Below are 18,010 nucleotides of genomic sequence, written 5' to 3'. Positions count from 1 at the left end.
CTGGCAACCATGCCTGTCACACAGCAGGATGGTTCATATATGTGTCTTGGTTCTCTAGAAAGGAAAGGAAATGTACCTCAAAACACTTCCTATTTGCCAGCTTGTGTCCACACTACTGACCTCAGTGTGTCAGGAAGGTATTTAATGCAACTGTGGTGAAAGATAAGGACTATATTACAATATATTCTCGACCTTCCCTCATGTGGATGGGTGGATGCCAATGGGTAGTTAACTGGGCACATAGTGACCCTTACCTTGCACGCTCACTCTGAAAGTTGATTTGGAATCACCAGTTAACACCTGCATGTTTTGGGGCTGCGGCACGAAGTTAGACAGAATTCATACAGTATATGCACAGAGTGATCTTGTGGTTTTTTACCATCTGACAGGGGTGTCCAACGTCGGTCCTCAAGAGTCACAATCCAGCAGGTTTTCCAAAATTCCCTGCTCCAGCACACCTGACTCAAATTAAATGAATCCAACAGCCTATAGGGATCTACACAATGACTCATTAGTTTAAGTTGGGTGTGCTGGAGCAGGGAAATTTTGAAAACCTGCAGGATTGTGGCTCTTGAGGACTGATGTTGGCCACCCCTGATCTATGATATGACTGTTTACAAAAGGAGGAAATTCAAGACTATGTCAATCATCTTCCGACGTGGTTGAACAACACAAATGTGATAACTTAAGCAAGAAACTCTCTGAGCAAGCTGAGCAGACATGTATTTCTAATGAAGAACCTTAATTCAGTAGAAACATCCCAGAGCTGAAGCTGCTCTATTAAAACAAAAGGATTAATATTACTCAAAGCTGATGTGCAGAAATGATCAGCAGTTGCAAGAAATGTTCAGTGCATAAGTTGGTCACATCAACTTGACCGACATGACCGTGTTTCACATTCAGTGAAAAATAAAATCGTGCCGGAAGTCCATATGATATGTTTGATATTCTTAAGGAAATACATACATGAGCTTCGTTAAGATTGCTTTGGAAAATTACCTAGAGGGTCATAGTTCAGATGTTGGAAAGAATAAGCTGCTATAATTTTCCTAGGTTAAAAGGTTAAAAGAAAAAAAAAAAAAGGAAGAAGTTGCATGCATTTGTACAGTCAGTACAGTCTTCAGTCATCATTTTTTAATGTCTGAATTATGACAAACAAAAGCAGTTGAACACAACAGAAGTCTGAGCCACTCGCCATTTAATCATGCATTTGCAACAGTTATTTCATTATGTGTAGCATCTTATTTGAAGTAATATATTTTCTAATGTTTTGAGCATTTATTCATGTTTCCTGTAGCTTTAACCACATACACAAAACTTGTTTTAAAGGATTGTCTGAACAAACTATGTGGGGCATATATTTTTGAGTGCTTTGTCTATAGTTTTAGTATTTTGTATTAGAAATTGTATTTGCACATAAATTACTCCAGTTCCTTCTGAAAATTGAGAATACACAAAAAGAATACAAGGTTGGAAGCACTAGACAAGTCAAAGCTCGTTGCATGATGTTATGCATGGATTTGGTAATGAAATTGCATTTTTGTTATGTGTAGCACACAGATACCGTGATACTGTTATGCATATTACAAACATGTCTCTCATCTTTTCAGTACTGCACATCTAAATCAGATTTCTTTTTCTCATAAATTGATTGGGAAGTTGCATTACATAGGGTATTTTTGGTCCAGTTGTTATTGAAGTGACAAAGACTGTTCTGAACTGCCACGTTACTATAAGCAGTGTGAACCTTAAGACAGGCAGGATTACTTCTTTAATGAAAAAATTAACAACATTGTAGATAATTTGTTGAGATTTGTTGCAGAAGTAGTTGACAACTTCTGTGGATTTTGCATGGTGTGAGGCGCTTCCATGAACAGAAGTACAAATCCTTGTCAAAATATCAATGAATGCAGCATCTTAAATCACTTAACTGTACATTCCAGCTTTCATGCATCTATATAACTGCGTGAAATTCAGTGCTCAAATATTTATAAAGAACAGTAAGCCACAAAATGTACTCATGATGCATTGTGCAGTGATTCAGACTTCATAAAAAGCCTGCAATAAATGAAGAATAATTGACTGATTTCATCATGTTAACGGGTGATTCTGATTTAGTTGTAGTTGTGCAAGTGCAAGATCAATCCTCTGGTTAGCCTCGTCATGGACTGGCCATCTGTCCATGGTGTGAACTGCTAATGGGTAAATAATACATATTTGTACTTGAATTAAATTTTTCAATTCATTTAATTTTATCTACAAATGCACAGGAATATTCCAGTGCAAAAAAAAAAAAAAAAAACTTTACTTGAAATAAGACAGTGTCATGAAAATAGTATTTTTTGATCACCTTAATGATGTAACTTCCGAGTTAGTTCTTTATAGCAAATGCCAGTCTTAAATGTTTTGTGTATATACAGTATATATATATATATATATATATATATATACATACATACATATATATATATATATATATATATATATATAGATATATATATATATATACCCCTTAGTGATAAGTACGCCTGTGTCCCACAGCTACATGTTCCTATGTTTTAGTGTTTTGCTGCCACTTGGAGGCAATCATCAGAAATATATAAAAATGGAGATTGTTCAGTGCAGCTGTTTCTGGTGCTTTTTCAAATATATCTCTTTGTGTTTTATATTTTCTGGTACTTCATTTATTTTGAAATCAGTTGTTGTCAGCCGGCCCTCCCAGCTCAAGCTGATTTTTAGCCAATCAGCCTTCAACCAGTGTACAGCGTCAGCTCTGAGGGCTATAAGTTGTTTGGTTTTTGGAGGCATGTCTGCACATACATCTGCAGAGACCGAGAGCATCACAGGTACCTCCATGAAGGCATACAATGGCCTTGTTTACAGTAGAACTTTAAATCCCCTTTAATTCAGAATAAAATTAAATCCTCTTTAAAATGACCTTGTAAACACCTAATTCTGAATGAAAATGGCCATTCTTAATTAAACTTAAATCCAAAGTAAGTGGCTGTTTTTTTCTCATTTTAAATCCGAACTGAATAATTCCTCAGCCATTTATACGTTCATTCCACTTTGAATTGATTTCTTTCATTCTGCACATTCTTGTTCCTCTTGTCCTGTCGTAATGATGGTACGGTACTCTACCTCCCTTCTCTTCCTCAGCTAACCAAAGTGAAGTAGTATGCTAGTGTCAAGCTGCTGCTTCAAAACCATAATCAAAATCAGTGATACGGTTCTTATTATGTGGTCTTCCATGTTTTAGCCGAAAAGAAGAGAAGCAGGAATTGGAGTTTGTTTTCTTCCGGTAGACGTGAATACATTATGTTTGCCTCCTGTCCAATCAGAACCCCTCCCAGCTCCCAGAAATTGAGCAGAAATAAATAAAGCCTATTAAACGTGTTTTCCATGTAAATTTGGAATTATTATTTCTATGTAAATGCCAAGGAGAATATTTTAATTCTGAATTAAAAAACATCATGTAACCGTGGCAAATAGCTCTTAATTACAGATGTCCTGACAGTTTTTATAGCATGTTGAGATAACTACAAAAATTTGACACGTTCCCAACTTTCAAGCATGTGCAAAGCAGGATGGTTATGAAAGATACTATTAGGGCAAGGCAGAAACTACAATAAGGGTCTATGTCAGGCCTGAAGGTTTTAAAACAAAAGAAATTCTGGCAAACCATACGACTGTGATTTGGTTTGCAAGTTAATTTTTTAAATTCTTGGTTCCATTCAGTATTTACACAGAAACATGAGGCGGAGGATTACCACGCAATGACATTAACATATGAACTGTTTTATATTCTTGTGCAAGGACGCAAAGTTGAGGTTTGAATGGCTTAAATTCCCAACTACAAGATGTGACTTGTGGTTACATTTCCTCTAGAACAGGTTTGTATTAAAACCTCCACACTTTGATGACATTTATCTTATTTACACCACAGCACATCATTTCTCTCTACATGATTTCTGTATCATACATGGTGGTTCTACCCCGATGCACACATTCACAGCGTACATGCAGTTGAGCTCACTGCAACCAGTAGGCCGAGGATGCATGTCAGACAATATGTCACTTCAGCCACCTGACAAGTAGATAAAAATATATGTAAAATATATATTTCAACCAGGGAAGTGAAAAAGGAAATAAGATGTAATGCTCAGAACTTCGTGTCACGAAAAAGCAGAAAAAGCTAAATCTACCAACACTGTCCTAATTTCTGAGCCATATTACGGTTTCAATTGACCCCTTATTATTTGTTATTATTATTTATTGCTAACTGCAACATTTAAACTGCATTTTGATTAAAAAAATTAACATTCTGCCCTAACAAAGGCTATAATGCCGCACAGCTGAACTTTGGCAGATGTTCTGAGTGAGACGCCCCTAACAACAGCTAACTCAATCCTCTACGCTGACCCCTTTCCAGCCAGTAACAGTCCGTCCAATGTTCACTCTTGTCTTATGTCTTTCTTTGTGCCTTTCTTTCTTTCATTCTTTTGTTTCCTCCAATAATGTCTTGTGTTTCTTTGATAATTCAGTCATACTGCACGTTTAAAACATGATCAGTATTATGCTGACCATGCTATATCCCCTTGCTGTTGTATGACCCAGCATCATGGCATGTGCGTTTACAGCCTCGGGACATTTCAGGGCAATGACGGCTGCAGGAATGTATATAATAACTGTGCCAACTGTCACTGTGCCATCAAAACAAGTCAGAAACACATATTTCCAAGGTCAGAAAGTTATATAGTGCTGCTTTAAAGTGATGAAATCACTGTGGCATAAGCCTTATGAGGACTTACAGGGACATAAACATCCGAGACAGAGCTTGGACTCTGCTCTGTAACACGTTAATAGGAATATGCAACACCATTATCAGAATATTGCTTTGGTCAGGAAGTCCCTCTAAACATCCTTTTCTTCATGGTCTTTGCTCATTGGGGGAAAATGTAGTAAATGTTAAGACTAATAAGTGTCTTTAGCTCCAAATAGTGCGTTACCTCCCTCCTGATAGGTGAAGACACTCTCTAGAGTAATCAGCAGTTTGGAAAAGCACTGTTTTTAGATTAACCTCACTACCACTGTGACAATCCTATTAAGAAAACACTGTGCACTGTTAGTGTGATGCAAATTGGCTACAAGTAGTCTGGCAGTTCTCCAGGCATGACTCAAGGTGACGGCAGCAACACAAAAGCGCAAACTTACTGTCCAGATCAATACAGGCATATTAAAGGCACAGGGCACAAAGCCATTTATTTAATGTAATTCTGTAACGAAACGTGGCAAAGAGAAAAACTACGGAACGGGACATGAAGCCACATTTACAGTATGATGTCTGCTGCTCAGTCAGGAGCAAAAGAGGCATATCACATTCAAGTCTGTTCCCAGCCCTTAGCCAGACACGAGGTCCCCAGCAGACATAATCACTTCTCAGATATGTCATGAGAGAAGGGCTCAGTGGGCAACAGCAATACACTGAAACACACACTGAGTCACACACAACCTCACTCTGTTTTCCAGGGCACTTCAGAGCAGAGATAGAAAGCACAGATACACCCTTATGCAGCGTGTAAAAAGGCAAGGATGAGTGAATCGACAGATTGTACTTTAAATTAGATGTAGTTTTCTGGTTTTGATGCACCTCCTTTGCTGTGTGGCAGTCAGGGAATCTGCAGAAAGAAAAAAAAGTACAGATGCCACAAAAGAGAGAGAGTGTGCAGAGCAAAGAATGTTATCACAGGTCAATGCTTGCATCATGGCAAAAATTATAGTTCATATCTGTGGTGCTCCCCTCCTGTCCTCCTTGGTATTCAGTTCACGTTCTCTTTCTTTTATCTTTTAATGCAACCATTCGTCTCATTGTCTAACTGTGGCAGAAAAAAACATAAGGCAGCATCCCATTTCCTCACAAGGCTAAATAAATCATAGATTCTACCTCGAATCCTTCACCATGGCTTCATCTAATCCATTCTAAATCTGTGTGTGTGTTAAGTGAATGATCAGACATGCTGTATCTTTTCGTCCTCAGGTAAAGCAAATATACAAGTTTAACAAAAGTGTCCCTCTGCCATCGTAAGACCATCCATCTTTTTGGAGATTGGAAAACAAGGATCTTTTCTCTGCTGCACCTGGCTGATATGTTGGTGGCTTGCTGTGAACTTGACTGCCAGAGTGGGAGGGGAAGCAAGGTACACGGCATGTCAGTTGCAATCAAGTAGCACAATGTAATTTTGATGTCAAGACGTTCCTGGCGTTGCAATTAAATGACCTGCTTGCTCAAGCCAGCAGAAAAGAATGACATCCAAATACATGTCTCCTAAAGTGAAAATTAAAAATTTAGGTAAATTTGCACCTGATATGATCTTCCTTATTCTTTTTCTCTTTTTTTTCTACTTTCTTTTCCTCATTTATCTTAGATTTCCATTTAGCCTGCCAGTAGGTACGTCACTGGAGGATACCTCCTACTGAAGGTACAATACCCTTGGAGTTTATTACAATTTCTGTTTACTTTACTGTGCACTCTAAATTTTAGCTCTCCTGAGAGCAGAGCGATTTCTCTGACATTTACTCCATATCCTCCTCCCAGTATAGCTCAGGGTTAATTTATTTTTCATGTTTTATCAGATTTACACAAAAAAAATCCATAATCATTAACATATTTTTTAAATCAGAGTTTTATTATTGGTCCCCATGTTTGGTATTTTATGAAGATCCAAACAGCTCTTGTGAAAATATTTAGGTTCAGTCCAAACATACACCAGTATTTTAACCCTCTGGTGCATGAATTATTACAAAACAGTACCACAGTTTTTAAAATAAAATATTTTACTTCTACATATATGCATACTGATTTTTTTCTGTTTTTTAATCATATTTTAACTTTTACTCAGCGTAGTGATTTTTCTATTTAATCTATGAAAATATTTATAAAATAATATCTTGTTATATTAATATAATATAAATTTTCTATAAAAACACCTGGATCATTTTCTTGTCCTGTTTATCACCGAGGCAAACTTGGTAATTACAATGTATGTATATATACACTATATCAATTGTAGTTAATCTTTATTTGTGACTCACTAATGTCTAATAAAGTTGCTAATGTACGGTCCACACCGTGCATACATTTAAAAACAGCCTTTGAATATATATTCTCTATAGTGGACTATGCATTAAAGTGTGTTTTTTTTGCTGTCATTGCTTTGCTTTTATTTCAGTGACTATAAACAAATCATAGCACTAATAATCTTGGAGTGCAAAAGGTTATCTATGATTTTTTTTTTTTCAAAATGTTTCATTTCAGTGCTATAGGACTTTTGGAGATCTGCATATTTTCACTTTACTTTTTTCCATAAATAAAAACATTGCATTTCTTCAAGTTAAAATTTCAGTTTCTATCAGAAATGATAAAATCTTATGTTAGTAGGAATGCTCTTTGTGTATTTATATAGTCTACATTATTCTTCTGTCTACTTTCTATCACTTGCTTTACTCACTAATGTAACATACATAACCAAAAGAGCCATTTCAGTTTAAAATTATTTCACAAGACTGTTTCTGTCCTTGTTTGCAAGATATTTATTCATGAATCAATATTAGCATTTTGTCTTCTTCCCCATCTGTAGTATTCATTTTTCTTCCACCCAAGTGTCCATTTACTTTTTTCTTTAGTTAATCAAATATGGTTTTCTTAGACTCAATGTGAAAAAGAAAAGCGAAAGCAAATAAGTAATAAGCTCTGACAGAGCATAAAGTTACAGTCCATTATCTGCTCACGATAAAAATCGCCATGTGTGACCATTGATAAAGTTGTCAATCAGTACAAGGAGGTTGTTAATAAAACTTCACCAGTGCTGGCGGTATTTTTTTCAGTTCGGTTTCTCAGACTAGACTTTTAGACAGATACTCACATACACTGCTGTGATAACTGTTTACAGCGAGACATGAGAAATAAAACATCTTAACATCAATAATATGAATCACCAAGTAGAAATATTTTCAACAAGTTCCAAAAGTTCCATTGATGATAAATTGATTGTTATGTGGCGTAGTATGTGACACTTATCATGGTAGTGACACGGTCGGAGACCGTAGTACCAGGAACCGGACCCAAATGCAGTAACACTCGGAGAGATGAGGTAAGATGCAAACAATATTTATTACAGTGATTGTGAGTGGCAAGGTCCAGGTCCGGTGGGTCTTTCTGTGAAGAGACTGAGGATTAGTGTGGGTCTGACAAAGAGCCTGATGATATCTGTTGTGGCTGCGGCTTACTGAATTCCAGAGAAAGGCTAGAGCTGGAGGGGGTAACCGGGAGGTGGTGAGAGTGTTCGGTTGCAGGCAGGGCGAGCAGGCAGGCAGTCGGCTTGGCAAGCAGTTGGTTAATATCCTGGGTGCTGTGGTTATCCAGGGGATCGAGATCTAGAGCTGAGGAATACAGATATTAAAGAGAGTCTTCACTGAGAACAAGACACAAGACTTGGGAAATGGCCTGGTTACCACGCAGTAAAGTGTGACAATCTGGCGAAGACTGGAGCTCCTGCTTGCCCCTAAATAGCAGGGAGTAGAGTTAGATAATGAGCCTGCTGATGTGAGACAGGTGGCAGCAATTGTGGCTCCAGACTCCGCCCTCAGTCCCCATGGTAACCTGCTCACCCTGACCTGCAAACTCAGACACACACCAAAACATGACAGTACCCCCCCCTCAAGGGACGCCCCCAGGCGGCCCAACAGCCGCCCGCCGCCGGGAACGGTGGAAAGCAGACACCATGGCAGCATCCAGGATGAAACGCCGGGGAATCCAAGACCGCTCCTCCGGACCGTAACCGACCCAATCCACCAGATACTGAAACCCACGGCCGCCGCGGCGGCGAACATCCAGGATGCGACGGACCGTAAAGGCCGGAGCGCCACCAACGACCCGGGCGGGCGGAGGGGGCCCGGCCGGAGGGCACAAAGGACTGGTCAAGACAGGCTTGATCTGGGACACATGAAAGGTGGGATGAACCCTGAGCGAGGAAGGAAGACGGGGTCGAACGGCGGAAGACCCCACCAAGGAGACGACCTCGTAGGGACCAATGAAGCGAGGAGCCAGCTTAGGAGGCATATTCCGCAGAGGGATATCCTTGGCGGATAGCCACACCTTCTGGCCAGGTGAGTATGTGGGGGCAGGACGGCGGCGACGATCAGCCTGGCGTTTGTTGCGCTCAGCAGTGCGCAGCAGGACCGCTCTCGTCCGGGTCCACACCCGCTGCACCCGTTGCAGGTGATGCTGCACAGATGGGACGTCCAGTTCCCGCTCCTCCGTGGGGAACAACGGGGGCTGGTAACCCAGAGAGGCCTCAAACGGGGAACAACCAGTAGCAGAAGAGGACAGGGAATTGTGGGCATACTCGATCCAGCTTATGTAGCGGCTCCAGGAGGCGGGATTATCGGACGCAACACAGCGCAAGGCAGCCTCAAGCTCCTGATTCAGCCGTTCCGTCTGGCCGTTGGACTGGGGATGGTGACCGGAGCTCAGCGAGACCTTAGCCCCCAGGGCAGAGCAAAACGTCTTCCACACTCTGGAGACGAACTGAGGGCCCCTGTCTGAGACGATGTCCGTGGGGATACCGTGGAGGCGAAAAACGTGGTCCACCAGTAGATCCGCTGTCTCCGTGGAAGTGGGCAACTTGGCAAGAGGGATGAAATGTGCGGCTTTAGAAAAGCGATCTATAACCGTGAGAATGGTGGTTTTACCATGTGAAGGAGGCAAGCCGGTGACGAAGTCCAGAGAGATATGCGACCAAGGCCGGCCTGGGACCTCCAACGGTTGTAGCAAGCCTGACGGGGGTTGATTGGAGGTCTTGTTCCGGGCGCAGACTGCGCAGGCCGAGACGTATTCCTTGGCGTCCGCCTGCAGTGATGACCACCAGAAACGCCTCCTGAGTAACCTGATGGTACGGTGGATCCCGGGATGGCAAGTGAACTTGGCGGAATGAATCCAGTGCAGAACTGCGGAACGAGCCGGTGTCGGCACGTACTGGTGGTTGGGAGGGCCGTGCCCAGGGTCCGGGTCCGCAAGCAGCCCCTGGCGAATCTCATCCTCCACTTGCCATGAAACCCCACCAACAACCACCGATGGAGGAAGGATGCGCACCGGCTCCGTGGTCTCCTTATCTGTGGCATAGATCCTGGACAGAGCATCGGGTTTGGTGTTCTGGGACCCTGGGCGGTAAGAAATAGAAAAGTTGAATCGGTTAAAGAACAGTGACCAGCGGGCTTGACGGGCGTTCAATCTCTTAGCGTTCTGTAGATATGCTAAATTTCGGTGGTCCGTCCATACCAGGAAAGGATGTTTTGCCCCCTCAAGCCAGTGCCGCCATTCCTCCAGGGCTAGCTTAACCGCTAACAGCTCTCTATTGCCCACGTCGTAGTTCTGTTCAGAGTTGGTTAAACGTCTGGAGAAAAAGGCGCAGGGGTGCAACTTGTCCCCCTTACCTGATCGCTGGGACAACACCGCTCCCACCCCAGAATCGGAGGCGTCCACTTCTAGGACAAACTGTCGTTCAGGATCCGGCTGTACCAGGATTGGAGCGGTGATGAAGCGTTCCTTTAGGTTGCCGAAGGCCTGTTCAGCCTTCGGGGTCCAGATGAATGGACTCTTCACTGATGTTAACCCGGTGAGTGGAGCTGCAACCATGCTGTAATTTCTAATGAACCGTCGATAAAAATTAGCAAACCCAAGAAAACGTTGCAGTTCTTTCCTGTTGGTGGGCGTGGGCCACTCGGCGACAGCCTTGACTTTCGTCGGGTCCGTCTTCACCTGCCCGCCCTGGAAGATGTAACCCAAGAAGGAGATTGATGAGACGTGGAAGTCACATTTTTCAGCTTTGACATACAGACGATTCTCCAGCAGTCGCTGCAAGACCAGGCGCACATGTAGTTGGTGTTCTGTTAGAGTTCGGGAGAAAATGAGAATGTCATCGAGATATACAAAAACAAAATGATGCAGAAGGTCACGTAAGACGTCGTTTATCAAGGCTTGGAAAACGGCAGGAGCGTTTGTGAGTCCAAAGGGCATGACCCGGTATTCAAAATGCCCGAGGGGAGTGTTGAAGGCAGTTTTCCACTCGTCGCCCTCTTTTATCCGGACCAAGTGGTAAGCGTTGCGCAGATCCAGTTTGGTGAAGATTCTGGCTCCCTGAATGGGTTCAAAAGCAGATGAGATCAATGGTAAAGGATATTTGTTCTTTATGGTGATATGGTTTAACCCCTGGTAATCTATGCAGGGCCGCAAGGTCTTATCTTTCTTTTGTACAAAGAAAAATCCCGCACCGAGGGGAGAAGAGGAGTGTCTGATGAGGCCTGCCTCTAGTGATTCGTGGATGTAGTTTTCCAGTACCTCACGCTCGGGTTTGGATACGTTATACAGTTTACTACCGGGGAGAGTCGCTCCCGAGACAAGGTCTATGGCACAGTCATAGGGCCGGTGTGGTGGTAGGGATTTAGCTCTGTCTTTACTGAAAACCTCGCCCAGATCGTGGTAGACTGCTGGAACGGATGATAAATCCACCGGACTCTCGGGCGGATGACCTGGTGAATTAGTGGGTGGACGTGCTGATCTAAGGCAGTTGGACAGACAGAAAAGACTCCAGCTCTCTATGCGGTTTTGACTCCAATTTATGTGAGGATTGTGCAAGGCTAACCAGGGGTAACCTAAGATGAGAGGGACATTAGCCACGGGGAACAGGAGGAAATTTACAGTCTCCCTGTGGTTACCAGAAACCAGGAGAGAAAGTGGACCAGTAGAATGAGTAATGGTGGTGAGAAGCCTACCATCCAAAGCCGTAACCGAGATAGGTGTTGTCAGCGCAACGGGGGAGAGGCCGAGTCTTTGAGCCGTTCCTGGATCCATTAAATTCTGTTCCGCTCCTGAGTCAACTAGAGCCTGTAGCTGATGGTCTGCTCCCGCTATCGTGAGTGTGACGGCAAAAATGCAACGTGGAGGATGTGGCTGTTGAACCCCGCCCACCAGTACTCCTGCCTCTACTGGCGGGCGCTGTCTTTTGGCCGCAACCGACATCCGGTAACAACGTGCGATGAAGAACCGCAATAAAAGCACAAATGATTGCGGGCTCGGTGTTGGCGTTCTTCGGCTGTTATTCCAGCGCGTCCCAACTGCATCGGCTCTCCTCGTTCGTCTGGTACGGGCAGAGCCGGAAAAGCGCCGCTGGCAACCGGAGGCGGAGCTTCCAGCCCAGCTGCCGTCCTCCTACTGGGCTGAGAATTGCGAAAACCTCGTTCGCGACGTCTCTCGGCTAACCGGTTGTCCACTTGGATCACCATGACAACCAGGTCCTCGAACGTGGCTGCTTCCTCCCGCAGAGCAAGCTGATCCTTTAGTTGATCGCTGAGTGCATTGAGCAGAACCCCCTTCAGAACGTCCGGCGGCCAGCCAGTCTCTGCTGCCAGAACCCGGAAGTCCACCACGAAGTCCACTGCGGGTTGGCTTCCCTGTCTTAAGTTTAGCAGACGTTTGACTGCGTCTGCTCCTTTCAAGGGATGATCGAAGGTAAGGCGGAGGTCTTCTAGGAAGGAGGAAAACAGAGTCGAATCAATGGTGCGTGTTTGGAAATAGGCTAAGGCCCATGCAAGCGCTTTTTCACGGAGGAGGGCGATGACGTAGGATATCCTGGCTGTATCTGAGGGAAAAGATCGGGGAGAACGAGAAATGGCTAAGGAACACTGTAGTAGAAAACCTCCACATTTGCTTACGTCCCCGGAGAACGGCTCAGGCGTGGGAAAAGCGGCGTCACGGAAGACTGGATCGGATGTAACAGGAGGTCCAGTCAGGGTGGCAGTAGGAGAAGATCCGGTGGCTGCTGGAGAAGAAGCAGATAGTAATTGGTGAATACACTGCAACTGTTCGGATACTTTGTCCAGGCGATGGCTGCATAGACCCTGTTGTTCTCCGAGGAGGCGCAAAGCTTTTTCGTGCTCTCCCAGGAGTTTTCCTTGCCCTGCGAGGGCAGAATGAAGAGCGTCTGCTGGGTCCATGTTTTGGCCAGATTGTACTGACACGGTCGGAGACCGTAGTACCAGGAACCGGACCCAAATGCAGTAACACTCGGAGAGATGAGGTAAGATGCAAACAATATTTATTACAGTGATTGTGAGTGGCAAGGTCCAGGTCCGGTGGGTCTTTCTGTGAAGAGACTGAGGATTAGTGTGGGTCTGACAAAGAGCCTGATGATATCTGTTGTGGCTGCGGCTTACTGAATTCCAGAGAAAGGCTAGAGCTGGAGGGGGTAACCGGGAGGTGGTGAGAGTGTTCGGTTGCAGGCAGGGCGAGCAGGCAGGCAGTCGGCTTGGCAAGCAGTTGGTTAATATCCTGGGTGCTGTGGTTATCCAGGGGATCGAGATCTAGAGCTGAGGAATACAGATATTAAAGAGAGTCTTCACTGAGAACAAGACACAAGACTTGGGAAATGGCCTGGTTACCACGCAGTAAAGTGTGACAATCTGGCGAAGACTGGAGCTCCTGCTTGCCCCTAAATAGCAGGGAGTAGAGTTAGATAATGAGCCTGCTGATGTGAGACAGGTGGCAGCAATTGTGGCTCCAGACTCCGCCCTCAGTCCCCATGGTAACCTGCTCACCCTGACCTGCAAACTCAGACACACACCAAAACATGACAGGTAGTAGGAGCATCATTGGCTTCTCTCTCCTACCACTTCTCAGAGTCAAAAGTTCCTTATTGTCATTCTTCATATTAAAATTCAATTAACATGAAGAACATAATTTGTTCCTCTAAAAGTCTGGGACAACACTGACAGTAGATAAAAACAAGATAAATGAAAAATTCAGAAGACGATAGAGAAGTTGTCTGGTGGTGGTGGACTGGGTCCTTGCATCTGACCATATTGACATTGGGGCTGGGTTCTGTCTTGGCCTGAACTGTGTCCTTCCTCTTGGCCAACAATTGAACATATCTCCCTTTCTCTTCTTTTTATAAAGTCTTATATAAAATAAAAGCTGTAACAGGCAATATTTCTATACATTTTTATGCTGTAGCATACTTTACAATCAACTAGCAGCCTTGCTAGCTCCATGTTTAATAGAAACTGGATCATGTAGCTCTAGCTTAGTCAGCACTAAGTAAACTGGATACTGAGGTATGTTCTGAACATTTTTAGTTTATTTTCAGCTGGAATGTGAAAATCTTGATTAACTGAGTTGATGTGTAGTCCCCTAATACACTCACTGAAAACTACATATGATATGATTTCCCCACATAAGACCAATGTAGCTTTTATAACCTAGATGCATCTTTTTTAACAACCCGATGATGCAATCGCCACACAAGCCTCAATAAATCGCTGTACTGCGATTTATTGAGTTTATATAAAGTAAAAAAAAAATAAAAAAAAAGAATGGCAGACTAAATAGTTCATACATTTCTGAATACTGCAAAATAAATAAACAAATAAATAAAATAAACTTGGACAAAAGTGGAGCTGTGGTGTTGTGGCGGTCCATTTTCTTCTTCTGCTGCTATGTTGCTGGTGGTTTGCATCTGCACATTAGAGTGCCTCTAGAGAGAGAGTGGCGCCATCTCCGTTCACTGCAATGGTTCAGTTTTTTCACAGCAATGGCGGCGTATGGAGCCCCTCAAAAGTTCCCGGAAGTTAGCAAAAGCTAAGCGACAGTCAATGTATTTCAATGGAGCAGATTGTCGGAGCTACACTTCTTCAAGGTAAGATGTTTTAATAGTCATATTTCCATATCAGTGGTGCATCGAAATCAACTTGACAGGAGTAATTAAATATGTTGACAGATTGTCACCATCTAGATTAATATATTTAGAGATTATAAACCGATAAAAGTTTATGCTAGCACACGATAGCAACAGATGCCACAGGCTGATGAATGTAAATTCTGTTCGTCAATATAAATTGATCCAACGCGGTTGATAGCGAGGTTAATGTGTAGGGAGAGCAATTGTAGTTCCATTTTTATTTAATTTTAATGTATTTATAAGGCTGTGGAATAATGGACAAAGATATGAAAATGAATACACAGTATTAGATAGCACAATACTCTTAGTATATATGTTTACAATCTTTGCAACTATAAAACCTAACCTGTTAAATGTAACAAACATGTTAACCTTAAGAACTTAACAAAATATACATATACAAAATAAGTGGCTGATTGTACTTGAATGCATTTGCTGCACTAGACAGCACTCAGCACTCTCCCAGTGTGCAGGATGAGAGCAGAGAAGCAGAGATGCTTAAGGGAAGTATATCACTCTTCCCTCGTGCAGCATTGTCCTGAAGAACTTTCAGTAGTTCTGGGGTTGCCTGACGTGAACTGGGATACTGTTCTTCTTCACCTTCCTGGTTTGGCCACTTTTAAGTGTTGTTTCCTGTCTTTTTTTTCTACATTCTGCAACCTCAACCATATAAATCTCCCTGTGATGTGTTCTCTGTGTTTAATTTAAAAATAATAAACTTCCTAATGATATGGTCTTTGAAAATGTGTAAATGCATTGTTTTAATATGATTACCTCACATATTTTTTTGTTTTCACAGTCCCTGATGGTGGTCAAATGTATCCTGCTGACTTTGGCCATCCATATTTTCCTTCTGTCCCTGTCTTTGGGGAAGCCATACATACGCACGCCTTTCTCTGAGCGATTGGAGCATCCCCATGCAGCACAGCATACCATGGTGAAGACTGTATTCAAGGATAGCAGAGAAAAGAAATGGCTAGACATGCTGATCTAGTCGAGTTTTATGCTATTGTAAAGGAATTCTTTTAGGTATTAAATGCATTTGGAAAACAAAGGGTGTTTGTCTGATTTATTATGTATATGTAGGGAGTAAGTCTTGGGATAGTTAACAAATAGTGATAGAAAGCCATGTATTTTCCATGAATTGAAATCAAAATTTTATTTATTTGCCATGGATTTTCTGTAAGAACACATTATATTGTGAGTCAGTCTGCCTCAGTCAAAATAAGTCTTAAGACTTAAAAGCAATTCACACAAGTAGATACTAATAAGTAAGAATAGATAACCCATTTATTTGAAATGAATTGGGATCTAAATTTTATTTATTGGATATAGTTTTCCTGTAAGAACAGTTATCATTATGTTGTGAGCCTAGATTTATTGTGTAGTCACTTGGTAAATCATTGTCGTCACCTGTTGTTATGCCTCAGTCAAGTCTGAAAGATAAAGTTAAAAAAACAGAAAATATTACAATTTACATTGCTGTTGATGTCATACAGGTTTAGTAAAGTTAACATGATTCATATCAATGAACACAACTATAAAAATATTGCAAAGCAAAGCCTTCATTGATCATTATTTACCGATTATCGTAGTTTTCTTATTATTTTGTATTGGCCGCCAAGCACTTCCTGGAACTTTTGGAGGCTACATGGACCACGTGATCGGCAAGCGTTTTGAGCTTCCGGTGGCGCCACTCTCTCTCTAGAGGCACTCTACTGCACATGTGCTTCATATCTTATTCTCAGTTTTTGGTGTATTTCTGTGTTGGCCCTGCAGCACCACCTACAGGCTTGCCATTGACACTACAGCATTGACACCTTTCTGGAAAAAGCTTCCATCTGTATGAATAAGTTCTTTTAAAAACTATATTGTTTCGTCCATTTGTAGATGTGGCCCGAGCTTGGTTGTTTGTGACCAGGTGACCCACCTAAAGAGAATGCACATGTTACGTCATTGTGGCTGTCTCCACCATTTTGGGGGTACCCAGCTACTGTTTCCATCGACACGAGCCCACAAGATAAAGAAAGTCGTTACAATGCAGAAACACTAATTATTAGCAACTTAGAATGTTACAATCTGCCGAACAACGAAGAAGTTCAGGTTTAGAGTGGGTTTCCACCAGTTCCAGTTTTAGAAGGTGGTGTTTACCTGGTATTTGGTGTACGTTTCTACACCCGCCATGACTTAAAAAAAAAAGAAGATCATTAAATGTTTTGCAGCCATTTTACAAACGGATGGATTAAAACTGTTGGCTGCAACTACACCATCATACTGATCATTAATGTTAATTAAACATTTATTGTTCTGATGTTTTAAATCTGAAATGAGATAAATGATCTGTGCATCTGTATGGATTAATTTCTGATAAATTAATATATTCTGGGCATTATAACAGATAACACACATGTCTAAATATACAAGATTAATTCATTTCATACATCTTGTAAAAGAAGCAGTAAAAATATGAAAGCAATCAAAAGTATAAGGAAGAATATGTATTTATTACAAGAACAATGAAATAAACAAAAAAAACTTTACTGGATCTGATGGCAGATCTACTCTGAAACGTCTGGAAAGAGTAAACAGTCCTGAATGTTGTGACTGAATGTGTAACAGAACAACACCGAGACTAACCAGAGAAAAACAAATGATCACAGGGGGAGCACATGGGAGTTTTATCCAGATCGGCACTGCTGCATTTAAAATCGCATATTTATTGCATCTATAGCCACTAACCTTACTACATGAATTCTCAGGTGTAGGCTACCACCGCACCTGTTCTCTCATAATACCGTTCATCTTTACTCCTGCACACATAAAGCCCAAACTGATCTTTATATCCAACCCAGGGTCAGGCACAACCACATCATTTAGAAAAGTTTCTGCCGAAGTCCACTGTTCTCTGAGATGCATTTATCCAACATATTCACTGCACTGTACCAAGATGGAAATGGAGGATTAAAAATTTCACTGGTTAATCTCATTGTTGTGCACTGATTGAGAATCTGCTGCTGCAGCTGAGGACATAACTCAAGAACAAAAATGATAGGATGAAATACTTGTCAGAAACTCTGACTAAGGCTGAGATTAAAAAGAGGATAGCCTCTGCTGAACCATGCAAACAAACAATGGGTACACCCAAAGTGGCGATTGCTCTCATAATTATGTGCATTGGTGACGTCAGTGTGCATTCTCTACAGCCTGACAGCAGTTTCAAT

The 18,010-nt window shown here is 42.1% G+C and overlaps 2 long non-coding RNA genes across 2 annotated transcripts; both read right to left on the bottom strand.

The window, feature by feature from the left end:
• Positions 1 to 8,097: 8,097 nt before the first annotated feature.
• LOC121636639 lies at positions 8,098 to 8,770 on the bottom strand. Its single transcript, XR_006009755.1, has 3 exons — positions 8,512 to 8,770; positions 8,287 to 8,439; positions 8,098 to 8,215 (listed from the first exon to the last, which is right to left on the bottom strand). It is a non-coding gene; the product is annotated as an uncharacterized LOC121636639 (long non-coding RNA).
• A 3,910-nt stretch (positions 8,771 to 12,680) lies between these two features.
• On the bottom strand, positions 12,681 to 13,682 carry LOC121636683. The gene is made up of 3 exons (XR_006009757.1): positions 13,495 to 13,682; positions 13,270 to 13,422; positions 12,681 to 13,198 (listed from the first exon to the last, which is right to left on the bottom strand). It is a non-coding gene; the product is annotated as an uncharacterized LOC121636683 (long non-coding RNA).
• Positions 13,683 to 18,010: the final 4,328 nt, after the last annotated feature.

This window comes from Melanotaenia boesemani, chromosome 1 (assembly GCF_017639745.1).
Source record: "Melanotaenia boesemani isolate fMelBoe1 chromosome 1, fMelBoe1.pri, whole genome shotgun sequence".
NCBI classification, from domain to species: domain Eukaryota; kingdom Metazoa; phylum Chordata; class Actinopteri; order Atheriniformes; family Melanotaeniidae; genus Melanotaenia; species Melanotaenia boesemani.
Note: the sequence above shows the minus strand (reverse complement) of the source record. Positions and strands in the feature narration are given on the sequence as shown.